The sequence below is a fragment of the Sebastes umbrosus genome, chromosome 4 (genome assembly GCF_015220745.1).
Source record: "Sebastes umbrosus isolate fSebUmb1 chromosome 4, fSebUmb1.pri, whole genome shotgun sequence".
Classification (NCBI taxonomy): Eukaryota; Metazoa; Chordata; class Actinopteri; order Perciformes; family Sebastidae; genus Sebastes; species Sebastes umbrosus.
The window spans coordinates 4,586,679-4,610,616 of NC_051272.1; the positions used below are offsets into that span (position 1 = coordinate 4,586,679).

General features: G+C 38.9%; 1 long non-coding RNA gene across 1 annotated transcript; it reads left to right on the top strand.

Annotated features, from left to right (window-relative positions):
• Positions 1-542: 542 nt before the first annotated feature.
• On the top strand, positions 543-21,542 carry LOC119487101. The gene is made up of 4 exons (XR_005206644.1): positions 543-553; positions 12,635-12,639; positions 21,247-21,257; positions 21,341-21,542. It is a non-coding gene; the product is annotated as an uncharacterized LOC119487101 (long non-coding RNA).
• Positions 21,543-23,938: the final 2,396 nt, after the last annotated feature.

Sequence of the window (23,938 nt, forward strand, 5' to 3'; positions counted from 1 at the left end):
CTGTGGTTTGAGACTATTCAAATTCTGTGTTAGGTGGGTGTGGAGCATCGGAAAATACAGTTTAAAAAGTAATTTTCCATGACCTTTAAAAGGAATATATGTAGTACTTAAATTTGTGTATTTTTGTATTATTATTATACCCCGCAACAACGTAGTCGGAGGTATATAGCTCTCCGCGTGTCCGTCCTTCCGTCCGTGTGTCACACTTTCATTTCCGGAGCAGAACTCGGAAACTATTTAACTTAGGAATTTCAAATTTGGTATGATGGTTGACAGTGTGGTCTGCTCGTGCCTTTGGGGGGTTGGAAGTCCAAGGTGGCCAAAAGGTTTTGAAATTTTGGCCTAAAACTGTGATTTATTCGACCTCAATTTCGTTTCTGGAGCAGAACTCGAAAACTATTTAACTTAGGAACTTCAAATTTGGTATGACGGTTGACAGTGTGGTGTAGTTGTGCCTTTTGGGGGTTAGAAGCCCAGGGTGCCCATAAGTTAATTAGTTAATGCCCATTAATTCCATTAGTTCCAAAATGGCAAAACCTTTGGCCCTACTTTAGTAGGGGTCAAGCGGTGAGAGGGGGTATGTGAGCCATCTATGCACATAGCATGGACGTGGGAGGTAGGAGTGCTGATGGGGCTGCAGCACCGACCCTAAAACCAGGTATTACAAAAACCATCAATTACGTTTAAACAGGGTTAAAACTATAGTGTTTCCCTTTTCTTACTGAGATTCAGACTGTATGTGTTGTACACAAGTATTTGTGGTGGGAAAGAGGATTTGCTTTGTTTTTTATCTGTTTATTATCATATATATTAGTCCATTATTTGATTCCTTGTGATGCAGACTCTATCGGGCACAACAGCATTGAAGTCTTTCAAGCTTCTCAAGGGCATGAGAGCTTGGACTGAAATGTTGAAGTGATGCAAAAACTTTCTTTGATCATGAAGCCCGGTGTTACACCACAATTCTTCTCAGGTTTTTCCGTGAAGTGTATGAACTACACTGCAGACTGGATTCTCTACTAACAGGGACAAACAGTAACAGCTGACTCAAATAAACACGTCCAGTGCAGGTTGAATGCACATCGGCAGGTCTGCGTTATACTCGTCACGTGTATGACATGAATGTATCGTCACTACGCTCTCCTCGCAGTTCTCGTACTGATAGAACAGAAGTCGCATTCTTTTGTGATTTCATACTGTATATGTGGCACTGTACAGCCCTGTTATTGTTTCATTTGACTGTATTGTCCTCACAGGGCTTTGTCTTGTGTGATTAATGGGCTACCGCACATCTGGCAATGAATATATTAGGGTCAAACTGATATGTCAGTTGGGTGATTTATTGGGCCGATATTTCTGTTTTACAGAACATTGGGTGTCATTGAAGCCCCCAAGAAGAGCGCCAGGCTTTGAAGCAAATTTTCGTAGTGGCCAAACGGTGGTACTACATGTCCGTCAAGTGATGCAAGTGGGCCAAAAATACTTTTTCCCATAGAATTACATTGGGCAACTTTGGTGTTCCCCTGACTTTTCATCTAGCCCCACCACATATTCAATTTATCCAATACTTTTTTTTTTTTTTTTTTCTGGTGAATTTTTTCCGGAGTCTCTGCTGTACTCTGCTCCTCTGCTTGCTTGCCTTCACTCACACACACCGCTTGTTCTCGCTATTTTGCTCCACTCTCACGTGCATGCACACTACACACTGCAGGAGGGTTAGTAGCTCTGAGAATATCTAGTGAATGTACAGTGGACGTTTTTGCAGAAATAACTGCTGCAGCTCATCCAGACCAACAGAGGTTTCTCGTGTCTTGTGAAGTGACGGGGCTCCGCAGAGAGAAACGTAATCGTCTCCCATCGGGTGCCGGTGTCTCCCCTGTTCCCTCCGGCCACGGTCGGGAGGCTGAGGCAGGAAAAGCCAACACTAGGATCAGCATTGATTCATGGAGAGACCTTCGACTGGTCAGCTAACATTACTGTCAAGCTGGTTAAATATAGAGTGATATTGTGGTTGTAGCTGACGTGTGTCGCCTCACTGTTTTGAGCGATGCTCGTTCATGTCTATGTAGAGCGAGCACAAGCGCGAGTCTGACGCTGACTTTCGTTGATTTAACGGCCACAGGTGTTGCTGTTAACAAGCAATTCTGATTCTTACAAACAGTCCCTTTAAGAAAGTTTTCTTTCGGTGTGCCTAACTCTAATGGAGCGACGCCGAGTCTCCGATACACAGTGAAGCTTGATTCTCTCTGTACACATCACAATGTGTTTGTTGCCGCTTTGGGTGATTTGTGCAGAAAAACAAAGCAAAATTAATTTTGCTGATGAATGTTTTAGTTACAGTTAAATTGAGCGAGCAGAGCTGCGTTGTGCATAAAAGATTCAAAATTAATTACATTTATTTAAGTTTACCCCGTGCATACACTCGAAGTTGGCATGAAGACAGAGTTTAAGAAGGGAGGGGATTGATTTTCTTTTTTCTTTTTTAAACTTTCACATTCTTGCTCTAAAGTTATCTACGGCAGCTTTAGGGGGAGCGGAGGGAAACAATGTGGTGAGGTCTGTTGTCTTATACCACTTTGTACACCAGAAAGCAAACAGTCAAGTAATTGGTTCCATTTGAAGTTGAACAGGAGGGAATGTAGCGGGTCTCTCTCTGGCTGTTAGCACAACAGATGTCAGGTTGCATGTAGCTAAATATACTCTTTGGGGGTTTGTTACTTCCTCAGATATCGATTCCTCCCCATGCGTCCTGTGACTAAAGAGTGTGTTTTTTATTTTCAATTTGAGGATCCCATTACAATTCTTGCATATTTGTGTGGATTTTTAACACTGGAATTGATTTAATTTGTTTTTAAATCACCAGAAGACGTTCTCATGGTCCGTCAAAAAAACAGATATCTTGACATTTTTCTTGAATCTCATAGGCTCATGTAATACTCGCACATTGCAACAATTTGAGTCATCCTAATCCCACCGCCATCACTGTTTATGGATGTACAGGCTGCAAAAGGCAAACGCTGGCACCAGCTGCTTCTTTAGACACCTGTCAGATCTGTTTCAACCTCTGATCTGTATTCATTTGAAGGCCTAAATAATGGCTGAGACAGATCTGAAGAAACGTGTTTGTGCCGCACCCACTGCATCTCATTGCAAGTGAGGATGCACATTTATCATCGTTATAAAACCATCTTCTCCTCTGTTTTTTTTTTTTTTACATTTGTACAGGTCTGGAAACAAAGGAGGCTGCAGGGATAAGAGTTTTGTTTACGCCGTGCTAATAGGAGAAAAATGATTTCCCTCTGAAAACTGAGGCAACACTGAGTCAGGTTTGCTATGAAATTAATTTGAGACATGTTTTTTTTCTTTAACTCACAACATTATCAGTGGGGAGCTTTTTTTCCGTTCATGGACATTTTGAGTTTTCTGTATACAGATGGAGTAATACCTGTTTTCCACTCCTTGTGTGGCAGACGATAACACCCTCTGAGGTGTCTGCTTGACACCGAGGCCCTGGAGGGAGTTCTTTGCCTCCAAGGAGAGCATTATTTATTCGACAACAGAAGACCTCAGAGGTTATTACCTTGTTTATACCACAGCCACTTTCCAAAGATAAAAAATAGCCATCTATCAAGAGAAATGTATTATTTGTGCGCAGTTCAGCATCAATTGTGTCTTTATTCTTGGAGAAAATTATTTCGCTGCTATATAGAACAAATTGAGTCTCTCTGTAGGATGATAAGCTTGCAAAAATACCTCATGGGGATCTGCAAAGAAAAATAAAATGCACCACTCGAAAACCTATTGTTTGGTCTGATGTACAAAACTGCAATTAATTAGTTTGTTCATATAATGTAATGGGTAATAATAATAATGAGAAAGGAACATGAAAAAATAAGTAAACCAGCCACAACAAGGAACATGTAGCACTAATTGTTACATCTCTGTGCGCCCAAGTTTACAACCTTTGTGGGACTTTAGTAAAATGTGTTGCTCAATAGTAACAATGATGCAAACAAGCTTGAAACCCGTTACAACACTAGATCCTTCCTGGTTGCCACAGATCACGTCCAAGCGCATCTGTAATGCAAAAAATTTGAATGATTCTTCAGCCGATTAGACTTTTGTCAGGCTATTAAATAGGCGTTATCAGTCGCTATAAGCCCCATAGATGTGGGTCAATAGGGGCCAACTACACCCACTAATAGGTTTTATCACCTATTTACATGGTAGATCACCGAAAAAAGGTATAAAAGAACAAGACAGTGACCTCTAGTAATTATGACAGGAGCAGAAGTGGAAGTCAGGCACTGTGGTATAGACAATGTGAAACTCCATAAGGGATGGAGATCGTGGATGTATGGGACACAAAACACAGGTTTTTCACCCAGTAGACAAGTGTTTGCCTCCCGTGTGAAACCAACAATGTGAAGTTGTCCTTGTGTTCTTAGATATTTTAACCCAAAACACAATGTTTTTCCCTAAAAAAGATGTTTTTTTGCCTAAATCTAAAAAGTTGTAGTTTTATTGCCTGAACCAACCTGTTTTTTTTTTGTTTTTTTGTTGCCCAAACCTAAAGAAACCTTTTGTTTGTGTTCAAAATGTGACGTTTCATTCAGTTTTACAACATGTTAGAATGTGTCGCTTTTAAGTTTCACTTTTACGTTTACAACATAGTAGGTGTAGTAGGCCCCTAATGACCCACATCTATGGTGCTTATAGTGACTGATAACGCCTATTTAAGGGCCTGATAACAGTCAAATCGGGTGCATTTTTAGGTTGACACAATCACTTCAGACTCTGGCTCCTCATCCTTTCAGATATCTATTGAGATAGATAACTAGATAAGATAACCAGATAACCAGATAACTATGACTGACATTGACCCCATTTACAGCTGGTAATAACATGCAGTCTATATCTGGAAACATAATCTGGACAATGACATCTGATCATGAGATCCTGCTTTGAACATGGCATTAATAAATGTCCTGCTTTTATGTTGTCTAGATTCTGCCCGTTTTGAGATCAGACTCAGGCCAATTCAGAAATAAATGGATTGCGGCCGCTGATAGCACCATGAATTGTCCATCATTTGCAACAGCTATCTGTCTCGTCTCAAGGTCCGCTTCATGAAAGATGTTGCACTAATGATATAACAGAGCAAACAAGCCCATAAAGTTTCGCATCTGAGTTCAACCTACCCTTTTTTTTGCGTCTGATTGCAATAATCCATGTGGCAAATTATAAATGTGCTTGATGTCTTGATGTGTCGTTGTGAGGGATGAGAGTCAGCCTGAGCCCAAAACCCGTTGGGACCCGAGTGTGAATTGGACTATTTTAGCAATGAGGCTCATTTGCATAGAAATGTGTGCATATTACGTAAATTATATATGTGCCAATAGCACAGGAGCCCTGACACACTTGCTTGACAGTGCAGTTAGCGGTTCATTTCACCCTTTGCGGCTGCTTTGAGAATTGCACAGCTTTTTTTTGTCTTATTTGCGGCTGCAAAAGTCATGCAATCCTTTTGTGAATTTGTCCCACAGTATGCAAATTAGGTAGGTGGGGCTGGCAGAGTTGTTAACAAACATGAGAAGCAATGTGGGAAACTCTCAAAGGTCTACGACTTGCAAGTCACAAGACAGCCTAAGCTATTTTTGGTAGCCCGGCTAACATTACTTATACTGTAAGGCCCCTGTTGGTCACATGACCCTTTTTCTTGAATATAGCAACGGTCCCTTGAGACTCTCAAAGCGATACTGGTGTGTGGGCTATTATTTTTCCTTTGCTGGGGAAGGGATTATCTGTGCTTTTTGACAGGCAACTTGAGATGAAAAGCTTTTGATAGGTAAACTTTAGCTTTTGGTCTTTTGTCTTTTTGTCTTGGGTTTCTGCTCACATTGTGATGTTTTATGATAAAACAAAGAGAGTCGTGAGTGAATTGAGTGTTAAGATGTTTTCTTTTTAAAGATGTTCACTGATTTGCATACTCTGAGACGTTGTGGGATGATGCTCCGGAGTTGAGGAGCAACAACAGCAACCGGCTCTATAACCTGATTTTTAAAAATTAAAATTAGATTCACACAGTGGAAATATATTAAAGAACCATTCACTGCAGTCTGGAGTAAAGGCTAGCCTTGCATATATCACAGAAACGTCATGTCTTTCCCTGGAGACGTTCACAGCCCATTGGCAAGCATTTCACAGAGCCGAACTCTGACCCTCGCGGAAGTCGACTGCCAGGGCGAGGAAAGGCCGTGAGGAAAAAGACAGAGGGAGAATCAGACCTCTTCAGCTAATTGTGCTACCTTCACCAGTGCCCGCTCACACAGTGGGTTCCCTCCAGTGCCCCTCTTGACTGATGTGCTGAGAATTAGATTCTGTCACTTAAAAGCTCACCAGGGCGACACCCTGCAGACATTTTACCAGGCCAAGACAGAGGGCCGCCCCCAGCGGTATTTGGAGAACGAGAATGAGGTCACTTTCAGTTTCTACCTGCTATGCATGACTGCTGCTTCAGTGGACACGGTGACAAATGCTGAAGGATGGGGAGCACAGAAATAGTTTGTCTATTTTATAGGGCTGTCAAAGTTAAAATAATAACACGTTAATGCAAATTTGTTTTAACGCCACTAACTAGGGGATTTTAGGGTTTATAGCGGGCTCAGTTTAAAAAGCTAGTTTCTGTTGGTTTCATATGAAACTTGAAAACCTAAGGAATCCATTGGTACCAATCGTGTCATACTAGCTTTTGCGAAAAAGGCTAAATAACGCTCCAAACTTACGCTAAATTTTGGCGTTGAAAAACTGGCATTGCAATTATCAAAGGGGTCCGTTGACATCTGACCTCAAGATATGTAAATGAAAATAGGTTCCATGGGTACCCACGAGTCTTCTCTTTACAGACATGCCCACTTTATGATAATCACATGCAGTTTTGGGTCGTAGTCAAGTCAGCACACTGACACACTGACAGCTGTTGGGCTGCAGTTTGCCATGTTATGATTTTAGTATATTGTGTATGCTAAATGCAGTACCTGTGAGGGTTTCTGGACAATATTTGTCATTGTTTTTATGTTGGTAGTTGATTTCCAATAATAAAGATATACATACATTTCCTTAAAGCACGCATATATTCCCACTCCACTGTTGATAAGAGTATTAAATAGTTGACAAATCTGCCTTTAAGGTGTCAGTGTTGTGTTAAATGTGTGTTAAATATTTTAATCGACTGACAGCCCTTCTAATTTACTGCATAAGAGAAAAGAATATAATAATATCATGTATTTAAAAACTGCCGTAGCAACATAATAAACTCACTACTGGTCAAAACAAAGAAATAATATAATTTAACTTGGAAGGCCTAATGTAATATAAAATGAATGCCAAAAGCTAATGTTTAGTTTAAAAACTCAAACCATATCAAAGCATATAGATAACATTGTGCATTTAAGTCAGATTTAACTAAAGTAAGAGATGGGAGAACATATCGGACAGTGGAAGAAAGTGTTGAGGAGAAGAAATGCTCTGCTGCACACTGGGAGACGGAGGATTGCATGCTCATTGGACCAAATACGTCATGTGGACAGAGAGAGGATGAAGAACTCACTTAAATAATAAGTAGTATTGGAAACTTGTGTTACTACTTTAGCAAAGCCAACACTGAGCCTGAACTCACGAGATAAACAAAAACATCTATAATTTGTTCAAATGCTTAACAACAGTTCTGGATTAGTTATACTCAGTAGGAAATTTCTTCCAACAGGACAACATTGCAAGACTGTATATCATCAAAGTTCTTGCTGGAAATTGAGCTTAGATGGATTTGTGAATGAAAGTTATCTACATGTTTTCACTGCACATCAGTATAAGTTTATGGAAAGGCTAATACGGGCTTTACATGTATTAACACGTGTCAGTATTTCCAACCACTGAGTACAAGACAAGGATACTTGATGTAGAATTACACAATAAAATCCTCTTGTGTGCAGAGGAAAAGAGCAGGGTTATATCTGCTCTATATGCTGCACAAGCCTTTGGAGCTCACAGTGCTCGGTGAGCATTAATATTCCTATTTCTGCACTGGTGCTTAAACCTACAGTACAGCTTAACTGCTATAATGTCATCAAAGCGGTGTATGATGAGAAACCTATCCCTTAAAAAAAGATGATGGTGCACAAACATTTTTTTTTTTCATCTTGTACTATTTCCAGTTAGCAGAAATTTGTGAAATCGTATGTCTTTCTTTTGACTGAAAAACAGATTTATATATCACCATCTGGAGAGACATATTTTCTAAACCAATAGTTCAACATCTTTGGCAATCGACTCTTAAGCTTTCTTATAGTATAGAGTATAAGGTGAAAAGGTCAATATCAATCTCATATCTTCTGGTCAGGCTGCTGTTAGCCTAGCTTATGCTTGATTTATGCCTGCCGCATCCGTGAGGGTCGCGAGTGTACGCACGGCAAAAGTGACGTCACACCATCAGACACGGCCCCTTCGCAGGGGTTCCGTGCGTCATGTTTTCGCCCATCCACGCACATCCATATTTTTTAACTATGCGGATGCCGATGTGCAGCAAAAACTGAGAACTCTGAGGAGCTTTGAGAATGTCTGTTTGCCGCAAGGAGAAATCCGCAGAGTATAAAAGATTCAAACGTCTCCTTGTCACGATTCAAAAATCCGTGTCCATGCGGAAAGTATATTGGAAGCTTGAGTTTGACACTCAAGACATGAGTTTATCCCATGGATGTATAAAGAGAACTGGATACAGTGTTGGAGGTTGGGCTTGTTCATTCCTATGAAAGATGCTCAGTGGTGCATAAAACCCCAAAAAGTTTGACTTCTTTGGTATAGAATCTTCCGTATCCATGGGCCCATAGAGCGAATGCAATCACCTTTCTTTCAACCCCACCTCCCGACCGCTCGGTCTTGGGCTCGTTGACATGAACAACAGCATGACAATGAGTCTGAATATGGCTATTAGTGAATTTTCCAGCTTTAGGACATAATGATTTAAATTAGGGCTATTCAAGTGTTCGTACTGGGAAGTTGATGCACTTGAAAAAAAATTATTTGCTGATTTAAAAATGTTTCTTTCCCAATGTAAGTCCATAGGAAAAAATATTTTTAGGCCAAATGGCATCACATGACGGACCCAGAAGTTAAGTAATAGTAGTAATTACACGGTTTGGTCACTATGTCAAATAGGATTTAAAGCCCGGCGCTCGTCCTGGAGGCTTGGTTTATCCATCAGCCCAGTACTATTATAGCACAGGATGACAGACATACTTGGTGAGACCAGGTTTGGCTCCATGTACAGGCACGATGGAACCGCATTGTAACGGCAAGGCTTGAAAATGCTGTGCGTCAGTTGGTCACTCTGTTCAACTGTTGACAAGGAGATAGTTACAACACACAACTCCTCCTGAAGCCTTAAATTGTTGTTTTATACATTACTGGTTTAGTATGGGTGAAACAAACGAGATATAATCTGTTAATTAGTGAGTTGGAGAGGTGTCTGTAGTCGTATTTTTGAAATTTGGACAGAGCTTGGCTAGCTCTGTTTCTCCTGTTTTTATGCTAAGCTAAGCTAACCATTTCCTGTCTCCAGCTCCAGACTTAACACTCAAACATGAGAGATATCGATTTTTGGGGATTTGTGTTTTTCTTGATTTGATTTCTTAAACACAAAGACATCTTGACGCTAGTCACCTTGACACGAACACGCCTGAAACTATATCACTACATTCACAATATTTGTATTGTATGCTGCTAGGGATGGTTAAATACCAAAAAGAAACATAAATGTACTTGCTACAGGGAGAGAGAGTAGGAATTTGAAACAAGTTAAGGCACAGGTCCTAGGTCTTTGCAGTGGCAGTGGAGCAGGGAGTGCCAGTGATGTGATGGGATAGGGCCTCTGTATCAGAGGAAAGGGATGAATAGCTATTGTGCCCGAGCCTCCCAAAGGGTCAGAGAGCTTAGAGATGGCAGAAATGAGGTTGGTGCCCCGTGTCTTTCCAGTTGAAATGAAGATTGTACTGCCTTAAGTCCTTTTTTTGCCCAAAGTAATAAAAATGTGGCCAATAGAAAATTGAGATGTTAAAAAATGGGGTAAAGGCTACGATTTTCACACAGCTTCTCCTGCATCAGATGAAATAGTTCTTAGTTTCCACCAGTACTTACTGAATGATTGCTGACACAATTAAATCTTGCTGCTCCCTAGCTGAGATAAAATCCTTAATGCAGCTTAGAAGAAAACAAGTTTAATATTTCAGTTGTTGTCACATACACAGCATAATGATTTCTTTATGTATTCTTTTAATTTCTGGAGAAACTGTACAAACCTGCCTCCTCCCTACACATTTCATGATTAATGGACTATAACAGTATTGATTCATCTGACACCAACACATGATAAGCCAATGATAAAAAAATATTTTCAACATTAAAAACATGAGAGTATCCTAAAAGTGGCCTAATTAATACTGTGCTGCTATCAAGAAGCACTGACAGCTCTCTAACCACAAAATGGTCTTTGGGAACAGAAACAAATCCCTCAGTATTTTTTTTTCTCGCTGGTTTGGGCTGTGATTAGACCAGGGGACTTGAGATATGTATGATTTCCTTCAGTTAGTCATGACCACCTACACACACGGGCTAATCAGGAAAAAAGATAGTGTCTTGAAGATGCAATTCAGTGTACTTCTGCTTAAACACTGTAGATTGTGTTTGTTCAAGAAAACGTTTATCTTACATGTGTTTAACCTCTGTGGCACTGTTTATTTAAGAAATTGCAAGTCTGCAAAAATAAATTTGTACATATTTAATTGTTTAATTTAGATTTGTGTTACATAGCCAGTAGTCTGGGCAGTGTGTCCATTTTGCAACAATATATTGGCCCTTTAAAGGGAACATATCATGCTCATCTTCAGGTTCATACTTGTATTTTGGGTATCTACTAGAACATGTTTATGTGCTTTAATGTTCAAACAACACATTAGTTTTCTCATAGTTTATGAATATGGCTGTGTGTATTCATCTGTGTATTGAGCGTTTTGATACTTTCACAGTATTTATATATCACTTAAACCTGCTTTATAATATAAAAGCCATGAAAATCTCACTTTTTACAATATGGGACCTTTAACAAAAATACAAGACGGACAGGTTCATCTCATTTCTTCAGAATACAGGATTAAAGATCAATCACACCAGAACGTTGCACAGAAAAATAAACCTACACATCTTCATGAAGTATTTGGTTCTGGGACCTTGGTGACGTGGCGACTACTCGTAGGGACAGTTGGTGAATTACTTTAGCTGATGAGCTAACCGCTAACATGCATCACAATATTTTTTTTTCCATTTTGCATTTTCTGTTCACAATTTATTTAAAGGTGCAGTGTGTAGTATTTGGCCACATCTAGCAGGGAGGTTGCAGATTGCAATCAACTGAATATTTTCCGGTGTGCCAAGCATGTAGGACCCACTGACGCGAAAACGCGAATGGCCTTATCTAGAGCCAGAGTTTGGTTTGCTCGTTCTGGGCTACTGTGAAAACATGGCGACCGGCTCCGTGAAGAGGATCCGCTCCGTATGTAGATATAAAAGACTAATTCTTCCTGCTTATTGTCCGCCATGTTTGTTGTGACTAACGTCACGTTTGATCGCGAGAGATTTCTGTCTTTTTTAAGTCTTAGCTCTTGTTGTTCATGAATGGAATCTGTTAGTGTGTGCTGTGCTGTTTTGGCCAAATCGTTGCACACCACACACTATAGGAACAAAAATGTTCAATTTAACATAACATGTCGTTATGCTTGGGGTCTCTCACATTTTCAAAAATCTGTTAACTCTTTAATGTGGGCCAGCCTTTAGTGGCTGATAAACACATCCAAATGTGAGGGAGCCTACAGTACAACTTCTTTCTCCCGCTGAATAAACCCCATGTGTATCATCTACCTAATTTCTCAGGGAATGATTACAACTGAGAATTAAGCGCGCGACAAGATCAAGATTAGTGTTGGGCCTCTCATTCGAAACCATTTCCAACCTGGTGGCTTGTTTTCCCCACCGTGCACTGGCCATAAATCTGAAGCAAAATGGAAATACCAGCTCGGCTTCTCGAGGAAAGTATAAGCTCCTGGCCATCGAGGAGCCACAAAGCTGTGAGATGTATTCACTGTTCAGACCATTCTCATATTCTTCTGGCCGCCTCCAAGCTAATGAAAACTCAGAGGATACGGGGAGAAGCCCCCCTGAGCGTAAACACATTGCATAATAGGCACTTTCTTCAAAATGCTAACAGCCCCAGAAAAGGTCTTACCATTTCAGAGATTTGACGCATATAAGCCGGGGTGAAATTCTGAAAAAGGAAAACAACATTTAATCTACATACTGACAGAGCAGACTTCGCTGACAAGACATATAGACAGTTATATCTATATATTTTTTGGACTCTGAGGGGGGTTTTGTGGAAGGATGTTGTATTTTAAAATGGCTCTGCAGGTAGACTGTATCAGCTTCTCAAGAATTATATTCTACAGGAATGCAAAGTTAGGAAACACGGTATTGACTTCTTATAAACTTAGCTTTCAATGCAGCCTTTAGAGCAATATTTTTAAAGAAGAACAAGTCAATGCATCTCAGTGTCTCTCTCTTGAACCGTTAATTCCTTCCACCTAATTAAAAGCAATTAAAAGAAACAGCCATGTGTGCCAGTTTCCTCCCAGGTTTATCTTCCCACGGGCCGACAATAGACAATCATTCCTACACCTCAGCAAAATTAAGACATGCAATGCTGCCATGCAGTGCCAAGGTGGGAGATGTTCACTTATTGAATCTATTATGGATGGATGTCACTAGTACAGCAGGCTGCTCTGTATGTGTTCTTGTTAGTTGCTTTATATTCCTCAAATTGACAGATATTTAGTATGTGGCAAGACAGGTAATGCTGTGTTAGCTGACATTGAAAACTGAAAGAAAATAACACACATCTTGCTTATAAAGGTAACCTATAGAGAACTAACACATTTAATTTTCAAAACAATATTTCTCTCCAATATACACTGTGCGTATCCTTGCGGCCTACAAACCTGTTAAACGCATTTACAAACTTATATTTTGAAACCTGCATAATTTACGTACGTGTTTACTTTTGCTAGCAGTCTTTTCAGATGGCTTGCATGGGCTATACATTTTAAATGCTGCCCTCTGCAGGCGGTGGTAGTGTGTATCTCTTTACCCACGTGGTTGTGGCTGTACATGAGCATTCTTCTACACATCAGGGGGCAACCTCCGGTTCTGAAAAGTGAAGCCAATGCGGAAGTGCCTTAAACTTGCATTCTTTCTAACAGCCAGCAGGGGGCGACTCCTCTGGCTGCAAAAAAGAAGTCTGATTGTATAGAAGTCTATGAGAAAATGAGTCTATTCTCAATTGATTTATTACCTCAGTAAACATTGTAAACATGAGTTTATGGTCTCAATCGCTAGTTTCAAGTCTTCTTCAATACAGCATGATGTTCATTTAGTGAATTATGGTCCCATTTAGAGTCAAATAGACCATAAAGCAGGGGATGCTTTAGGGCGGGGCTACCTTGTGATTGACAGGTCGCTACCACAGCGTTGTCCAGTCTGGCTGTAGTCCAAGTTTTCATCTTAGAACTTTAACCCTTTCACGGTGTGTTTTCAGTTCATGAAAGCTAAGGTTGTACTTAGCTCCACCCTCTCGTGTCACTTCTGGTTGCAAAAAACCAAGATGGCGACGAAAAAAAACAAGATGGCGACGGCCAAAAACCAAGATGGTGACAGCCAAAAAGCTAGATGGCGACGGCAAAAAAACAAGGTGGCGATGGCCAAAATGCTAAACTCAAGGCTTCAAAATGTTAGTTAACAAACCAATGGGTGACGTGACGGTGACTACGCCCCTTCTTAAATACAATCTATGGTACACATGCAAACAAACCAGGGACCCACTCGTATTTCTCCATAGTGCCACTAATGGTCATAAGTTCCGCAGGTTACCCTGATGTTGTGGACAGCCAGACTGTTTCCTGTCTCCTTTTTCTTCTTTTAGCACACCACGTAAAAGGTCTATACAGACGTGTAAAAGAACTTTCACGATTTTTGACTGAATTATGACACTTTCTACATCTTTGATTTCCTTCCCTATCAGAAATTCCGATATCTGTCAAAACTGTGGGAATAATTAACGGTGGACTACACATTTAGATTTCCCCACTTATATTGACGGGCAAGGGTGATGAAACAATTTCAGAATGTAGCTGCAACATCTTTGACATCACTTTCTGTAACATTAGCAAGGAGGACCTTGTTTAATACTAAATTCATGGTTCATTAGCGGGAACTGCCTGTCCCTGGTGTATTGCCTCCTCTCCTTAGTGTCTTGGTTGAATGGTAGAGGCTCGCTACTATCTTCAACTAGCAGGCACGCACTGTGTGCCCTGGCTCTTTGTCAAATCCATGCAGAGGGCCTCTTGGTTTAAGTAATGAGAGGGGTTATTGAATATTTAAGCACCTAATTAAATTCTCTTTCTACATTGGGGGGTACGCGGCAACTTGGTGGCACTTATGCTCAAGTAGTGCTACAGTATGTGTTTGAGTGCTCGTGGTTGGTAAAATGGACGTCTCTGCTTTTCACAATGAACATGACATTCAGGATTATGAGGGGATACAAAGAAAGGGATTCAGAGGATTTAGAGGGATTGTTACAGCTGCAATTATCTGAAAATATGAATTCATTTGATCATTAATAACATTCAGAATATCAAGGTATATATCAAGGGACACTATCAGTGTTGCTATAGTTACAACAAGTATGGAAATATAACTAATTAGGCTCTGGTTTAATGACAACTGCAAAAACCACTGACAGAGCTGCAACGATTAATCAACGAATAGATTAGTTGTCAACTAATAAATTAATTGCCAATGATTTTGATAATTGATTAATTGGTTTGAGTAATTTTCTAAAGAAAAAAATTTCAAAATTCTCTGATTCCAGCTTCTTAAATGTGAATATTTTCTGGTTTCTTTACCCTTCTATGAGAGTAAACTCAATATCTTTAAGTTGTGGACAAAACAAGATATTTTAGGATGTCCTCTTGAGCTTTGGGAAACACTGATCAACATTTTTCACCATGTTCTGACATTTTATAGACCAAACAAATAATCGATTGATCAAGAAAAAAGTTGACAGATTAATCAGCAATGAAAATAATAGATGTTAGCACTGTTAGCTACGAGCCGCCGGCTCAGCCGTCGCCATCTTGAGAGCCGTGTGGAGGCAATAGAAATGCTCCCAATCCTGCGTTTCACACATTTAATGATCCGAGTAAAGACCCTATTAAACATCCCAGTTAATGTCTAACTAAGTGCTTAGACCAGTTCTCTAGTGTTCCAAAAGGAAAGCTTAATTCCCATTCTGTCAAAAGACAATCTACTAACATTAGAGACCACAGTCCACACGTTTGTCAGAGGCAATGGAGCAACAAAACTGTTGACTCAGTTAAAGTACAAACATCCCATGTGTTTCACAAACCCAAAACCCAAGTGGCTGCAGCACAGACCCAAAGCACTTTCCTGTAAACAACCCTGTCGATTGAAAGGTTAGGAGGAGCTAGATACACTCAGGGGTAGAGAGTTTCTACGAGGCACTCACAAGGAATATGTACATAAACATAGTGGACTAAAATTGGCTGCAATTTCACTGATCCATCAGAGATGCACCAGTAAGCTCCCCAGACACTGTACTCATGTGCTGTTTGCTCATGGTGAGTCTCGAAGAGAACATTAGATCTGATGTACAGCACTATGATGTTTTTTCTATATGTTTCCATATCCGCCTAAAGTACAACTCTAACCCTCATTTGTACCCAATGTTAACTATTCTCGTCTGATTTTTTTTTTTTCTCTCCTTACACACACTAATATGAGTGCTGTGGTAAGCACTCTCCTGCTGGGCGCGCTCCTGGGATGGAGATTTCTGCTTATTAAGACATGTCCAACAAAATACGGAGATAGGCAAATTCTTACCTCGACTTTGGGGGAATAGCGCTCAATTTTCTGGAATTACAGATATTTTCTAATGCCCTAGGTGCACTGCATCTGTAATATTTAACAATCCCTGCTGAGTCCTGCCGTCCGAAAAGGAAGGAAAAACTGTGTCTGAATCTGTGAGGTCACGGCCCCGCAGATGTATTGAGCGTGAATAAAAAAGATGGAAAAACTAACAACACTTCAAATAGTTTTGCCATGTGTCTCAACATGCAAAAATCAATAAGCTGTTACGGTAACACTTTATAATAACCATCATTTAGACCTGGTTAATTGATAGTTAATTAAACTTAGTTAATAGTTATTTTACTGTAAACAAACAATGGAATAATAATGAATAATGTTAACTAATTACAGTACTACTGCTGCTAAAATTTCTGTTATTTTATCATTAGTTTGGGTAATATGAAACAATTAATTTATAAATGATATATTGTATCATAGCTGAGAAGAAACAATAACAATTAGATTCTGATTGCATTAGTAAAACATGTATTGATTGTTCATTGCACACATTATAACATTTGACATACTATATGAATTATTTGTTAATGATTACCAAATGATTTGTAAACAATTAATAAAAAGTTTATAAAATATCTAAAACATTACATAGATAGACGGACCAGAAACCAATTATTAACAATTGACGAAGTATTAATTATCAATCTAAATAATGTTTATAGATGCTTTACAAAGTATTTATTAATCATTTAACAAGGTATGATAATCATCAGTTGCAACTTTATAATAACCATACAAATAATGTTTATAGATGATTTATAAACCATTAAAGTTTTACAAATATCTCTGTAAATACTTTTTACAATCTTATAATATTTACAAATAATGTATTAATCATGAACAGATACGTATATATGATATATAAAATATTGTGTGCAACAATAAACTGTTAAAATAACAAATTATAGCATTACTAATAATGTAATTACTAATAATTAGTAAACATTAATTATCATTTCAATGTTTGTGAACAGTAAAATTATTATTAACTAAGTTTTATTAACTAGCAATTTACCATTTATAAATGATGGTTATTATGAAGTGATACTGCTGTTACTAGTCTTTAGTTCATACTTAGCAGTTGCTGCTCACACACAATAGCAGTGAGAGAAATTCCTGAAAGGCTTGAATTCAACTATCCAGCTTTTCTTTTCAATAAGAAGAGAGAACCTGTTTGTGCTAAATTTAAATGTGTTGCCGTCGGATACGTTTTCTCTTTGCAAGATTGTAACACCATATGTTTTGCTATACATTAAGTGGAATTTATACAGTACGTGAGGAGTGGTGTAATAAACAAATGCCTTCCAGCACAGCTTACCGCTAATCAAAGTTATTATTATACAGCCTACATGTTTGATTCAAGAGCAGCGACAAGAGCGTACTACCTGGATAATCATGCAAGATAAACAAATGTAATCATATTTGTAAAATAATATTGTCCACATTACCTAGCAGTTAAATGAAAAATACATCATTAATACACAATAGGTTTTCCTTTGAGAGTTATCCTATTCTTTAATGTATTGTTTGAGCTCCACTCAGCGATAACTTTGGACAAAGTTTTTTTTTTTTTTATCTCGAAAATTTGCTGCCAAATTTGTTTAGGTCAAAAATGTGCTGCAAAATACTCATTATATTGTTCCTTTCTTTTTAAAATGTTGAATTATTACGCGTATGGTACACAAATACAATCACATTACAGCTTATGTCTCTCGACCCGCACGTGGCACGAGATTGTCTTGAAATGTATAGAGAAAATCACTGTCAAAAATATGACAAGTACATGAAAACTTGATTTACATTTTCTCGTTTTTTTTCCCCCTCAAGGTATAGTTCCCCTTTTAACCGTGCCCAGCAGTTCATTCATCATGAATGATTATTCATCTGACATTTCCAGCAGCGTTCGCTCCAACCTTCCCAAAAGAAGGTAAAAGGTGTATTCCCCAAATGCTCATCAGAGAAAATCAAACACAGTGTGACTTTCGATCCTCGAAGGCAGATTATAATGAGGGGGAACCCTGAATGAAGGAGTCTTTGCTATTTTCTGCTCAGATCCCAGTGGGTTATATCTCTATCTCTTCAAAACAATAAAAAAAAAACTTGTGTTTAACAGAGCAGTCACGTACACAGTCCAAAGAGCAGGGACAGGGAGGTTGAACTGTATATTAAAATGGCCCCAGCGTCCACTAACCTGAAAACTGCTACTGTACACTTAGCTATAAAGAAATAACAGCATTGAAAATCAGTTAAGAATTAAAAAATCATAAACCTAAAATGTGGATTATAAGCACAACAATGTTGATTTAGTTTTTTAATGTATTTTCTTTTTTATTTCTACCATTTTTGGACCATAAAATACATATTTTTGCCACCTCAAATCAAAACATTTCTAGAGAGGCAGCAACAGAGAAAACTTCTGCAAAAGTAAATGAGTTAATATGATATCTTCATTTATTTTACACCCAACCGTGATCCACTAAGTATTTGGATAAATCAACGTTTTCCTTCAATGAAGCAAAAAGTTTTTTTTTCAATGTAAAAAAAGTACTCAATGAACAATAATTTAAGATTGTAACACAAAAAAAATGAAAAGTACTGATTCACCGTCTGTCAGATTCACTCCGTTAATTGTTACACGCCGGTATTTCACAGTGTTTTGTGAGGGTGGTGCAGCATGCGGCACAAGTGAATCATAACGCTCCTCGTAAAGTCGGTGTGACCTTCAGGGGCTTCACCTACGCTGTTCCTTATATTTATTGGTCTCTCCCTTCGTTTCCACATTATCTACATCACTTATGGATCACTTCAGTTGTTACGAAGTCCCAGTCCATTTACTGTCAGATTTCCCTTTTTATGTTTAATAAAGATGGCAGTGTTTGTGCTTGCCGATGTGAGACGGAGCCACAAAGTTATCAAAGTTATACGGTAAAGTCCCAACTGGCTCGTTATCATTTTGACATGGTTATCATCAATCAAACAAACTTTGGAATGAGCCTTTGAAATGTCTTAGACAGAATTGTTGATTGACTTTTTTTTTAACTTAAATCAGAATTTGCCATCCCCTTTTCCTGTCAAAATAATGTCAAGTAATTTAATTTTTTTTTTTTTTTACCATTATTATCAGAAGGAAGGGATTTGTTTTTCTCTCAGTCTCTGAGGGCATGCTGTTCTCATACACTGTTCACAGCTCTACCTACAAAAAGTAATGCACTGTAATTTGTATACATGAAATCAGTTTGTATGTAATCCACATTAATAATAATAATTGCGAACCAGGAAGTATAAAGAGTGACAAATGACACATAGGGAGGACGTCGGGGTGGATGGGTGGGTCAAAAAACACCAGACTTTCGCCCAGGAGACTGGTGTTTGCACCCCGTGTGAAACCAGAAGTCAATGTTGATATGTTTGTTACATGACTTCCGTACATAGGTTACGAAACTTCCAGTGTTATTTTAACCCAAACCACTATCTTTTCCTAGTCCTAACTAAGTAGTTGTATTGCCTACACCTAACCAAGTCAATCTTTTCCAAAACCTAATGAAGTAGTTTTATTGCCTAAACCGAACAAAGTCAATTTTTTCCTAAACCTATCTAAGTAGTTTTGTTGCCTAAACCTAACCAAGTTGATCATTTTCTAAACCTGATGAAGTAGTTTTGTTGCCTAAACCTAACCAAGTCGATCGTTTTCTAAACCCTATGAAGTAGTTTTGTTGCCTAAACCTAACCAAGTTAATCCTTTCCTAAACCTTAATGAAGTAGTTTTGTTGCCTAAACCTAACCATGTCAATCTTTTCCTAAACCTAATAAAGTAGTTTTGTTACCAAACCTAACCAAGTTGATCTTTTTCTAAATCTAATGAAAAAATGTTGTTGCCTAAACCTAACCAAGTCAATCTTTTCCAAAACCTAATGAAGTAGTTTTGTTGCCTAAACCTAACCAAGTTATTTCCTGTGAAGACAGAAGTTTATTTTGAAAAGACCGTATGTATGTAACGAGCAGAAATTGAAACGTGAATCACATGTTGCTGGATATTCGTAAGAAAACGCACAAAAAATTAGGAATGTTTCGTTAGATATCATAGGAGCCGTTGTATGAGGATACGTTGCTGAGGGGCGTGTTTGTGTTTTACAGCAGACGGCATGCTAAGACCAAGCAGGGGCATCAAGAGGTTGGAGACATTGCTCCGTGGAATGTAAGCTACAGTTTCTATCTTTTTTTTTTTTAACCAAAACAACGATCTTTTTCTAACCATAACCAAAGACAGACTTGAGTCACCAGATCACAACCCAGTTGAACTCCTTCAAGCCATCCAAGATTTCAGACCCACAATTTGGACAATGCTCTCCACCATCAAAACACCAAATAAGGAAATATCTTTTGAAAGAACGGTGTTACATCCTTTCTGTACAGCTTCAGAGACTTCTGTGTCAAAGAGATTGAAGCTGATTTGGAGGATGATGGTGGTTGGTTAATATGCTATTCATCTGTATTTCCCATGTATTATCCATATATTTGCCCTCAGGATATACTGTGCATATATACTGCTGAGTGCTAGGTAGGAGGCTGAAATGATTGAGAGCATCTAAATTGAACGAGGATTATATTGTATTCATTCATCCTGACAGTGAACAGTATAGATAACATCCAATAACTCCTGAAGCATCATCCACAGATGAAAGGCAAGATAACATATCAGCTTGATTTCATATATGTGGTAATATCTATAAAATTGGAAACGTGTGCCCCCTGACAAGCAAGGATTTGGTCCGTGAGCACATACTCATGGTCCATCTCCTTGGTGACATCGGAGAGGCTGCTGGTGGTTGGGATGGTTGTAGGGAAAGTGGTGGGTTTTATGGCGGTCAGGGGAAATTAATCCATTATTATTACTATACAGCTGTGCGTGGCAGGTTATTAATCAGTTCAACATGCACCACTTGCTCATCAGATAAGCATGAGGCTGGAGTCTGTTTCAATCAGCGCTCTTACAGCGTTAGCACGATGGTTAGACCCTGATGGTGCTGATAGAAATGTGCTGTCGTGGTGAGTGTTAGATTTGACGCGGACAGCCCAATTCTTCTGCCTCAGCTTACATTGAATCTTTTGCTCTCCTATTATAATGCTTTATCTATACACCAGACCGGCAATACGTCACCCAGAGTAGCCTTGCATGACCACGCCACCTTTTGGGGGAATACAATCTTACGCCCCTCATAGACAATAACAGCGTCAGTAATAACTCTATGCCGAAGAGTTGCTGGGTAGTTGGTTGCACCAACAATTAATCCAATAACGCTGATCTCCGATTTGTTCCCCTGTCGTGTCCTAAAAAATATGTAATTGAGGGGCTTTATGGCTCCAAGCTATAGACCAGACCAGCATGGCGTCAACGCCGAGGTTGCGCTCCCTTTTTGGGGAAATAAACTTACCGTCACAGGAGACAAAAAGCTGTTGTGTAGCGGGTTAACCGAGGCGTTCACACTGAGATCTGAGGCACATACATCAGTCAGGGAAATCGTTAAATGATGCTGGTGGCAGTGACTAGCACAGCTAGCTAACGTTAGCTTGAGTGGGAGGCGGCTGCAGTAATACAGTCATACATTAATCATATAGCAGCATCAGACTGTCGTCTCCAACTAAATCTCAGCCTATAGATCAAACAGTTGGCTATTAACACATTGATTATTTACAGACAGCCCTTAGCCTAACATGATTCAATCAAATATGTAGAGATGTATGGAAAACCAATATCCAGCCACTGTGTTGGACGGGGGAAGACTGAAGGGACATGGCGGCGATCAACCTTAATTTATTAAGTTATCGCGAACGCTCAGGTTCAGGTAAGGTCGCAGAATAATTATTAGACGTGTATAAAACAAATGTTTATATAACAAGAGATGAATGCATATGAACTTGTCAAAATTATAATCCAAACACACATGAAATTGCATTGACATCTATGGGATCTTTGGTTTTCTCTCCCCGAAAAGTGGGTGCGGCCTTCACTTTTTGCAAAGTACCCGTATGTGCCGGTCTAATGTATATTCAGACTACTTCATTTCCATTCAATTGCATAGATGCAACAACTAATAGTGATATTGTTGGGGTTGCACAAAGTCACATGACCTGCTGATTTTTTTTTTTATGTGATTTAGGAATTGGTTGGACAGGGGTCTCCACATACTTTCACTTTTTTGTACTTCTGCTTCAGGGTTGTTTTTCATGGTTCGGATCGGTGCACAAATCACAGGGGAATTGTTTCCTGATCTGACCCCATCAAACACCTTTGGGATGAACTGGAACGCCGACTGTGAGTTAGGCCTTATTGCTCAACATCCCAACCCTCAGTAATGCTTTTGTGGCTGAATAGGAACAAAATCCCTGCAGACAGGTTCTAAAGCCTTCCCAGTAGAGCGGAGGCTGTTATATTAATTCACATAGTTTTGGAATAAGAATGTAAGACTCTCTGGGAATATGGCTTTTTTCGCACATGTGCTTTGAAAATGTGCTTGTTTCCATAGTGAAGGGCTGACGGATCAATCGCTTTCAAACCAGCATTGTGATGTAATAAAACGCAATATTTTTAATTGCAAAAGCTGCGATAAAAAGGTTGTTTTTTTAAATGCTATGCAATCTTACCAACCAGAGGGTCGGACCACTACCCTACGCTCCACGTGACAAATGCAAATGACAGTAGAAGAAAACTTGCCATGCCACGCGGAAGATTGATGTAATCCACATGTTTACATATTACATTGTTGTAAAAGTAGCGTAGCTCCTTTGTAGAATAGTAATAGTTTGTAGTGTTATGTAACCTCCTTCCCGACAAGCTAGTGTGACATGGTTGGTACCAATGGATTCCTTAGGTTTTCTAGTTTCATATGATGCCAGTTTCTTCGCTTTAAAACTTTAAAACTGAGCTCGCTACAACCTAAAAGTCTCAAGTTGCGTTAATGTGTTAAAGAAATTAGTGACGTTAAAACAAATTTGCGTTAACGCGTTATTGTTGCTCTAACTTTGACAGCCCTAGTAGTAAGTAAGTGTACAGTGTAGGTTTCAGTTTGTCTACGAATAGATGCGGTAGCTCCTAAAGACCCAAGTTTTGCTTCCCAACTGCTGGGTAAAAGGGGTTAGCCCCGATGTGAACATGAATGTCTGCTAAACAAAGTCTCCCCAGTGCTTCCCGACCACGGCCTGGAAGCTGAAGCAAGAATGTTTACAGTCAGAGTCTGTGTGGTTCGTGTGATTTGTTACTGATAAGTAAGATTCATATTTATTTTTCATACATTAATGTTCACACCAGGCCTGTTGTTTTGAAGTGCTTTGTTGTATTTTTTCAGATTGAATTTAATTGAATTCGTGATGATTACAGTATATTACATATTTACAAGGCTTGAAGTTCCAATTTATCATTTACTACAGTGATCAAAGTTTTTATTGTAACTATTCAATAATTAAATAGACATAAGTAAATAAAGAGAAGGTTGTGTTAGTCATATTATAGAATGATTTATTGCTTGTGTTAAGGAATAATACAGAAGATATGGAATTGCATACTGAATCTTAATATTTGTCTAAAGAAATTGCAATTTGATTATTTCCCCACATCATTCAGCCCTACGATAGTGCACATAAAATCATGCAAAATCAAAAACAGGCCACACTAGTTCTTGTCTTGTGATTATGTGCAGTTTTTTTCTACTCAACAATTGTAATTCAGTTCATTCTAATAAGGAACTGAATGAGCACGAACTTAAACTAATTTATAAAAGGATAAATGTTAAAGGTATTTTTGAGGCAAATTATAAAAAATATCAGATGGAGCTGGAGG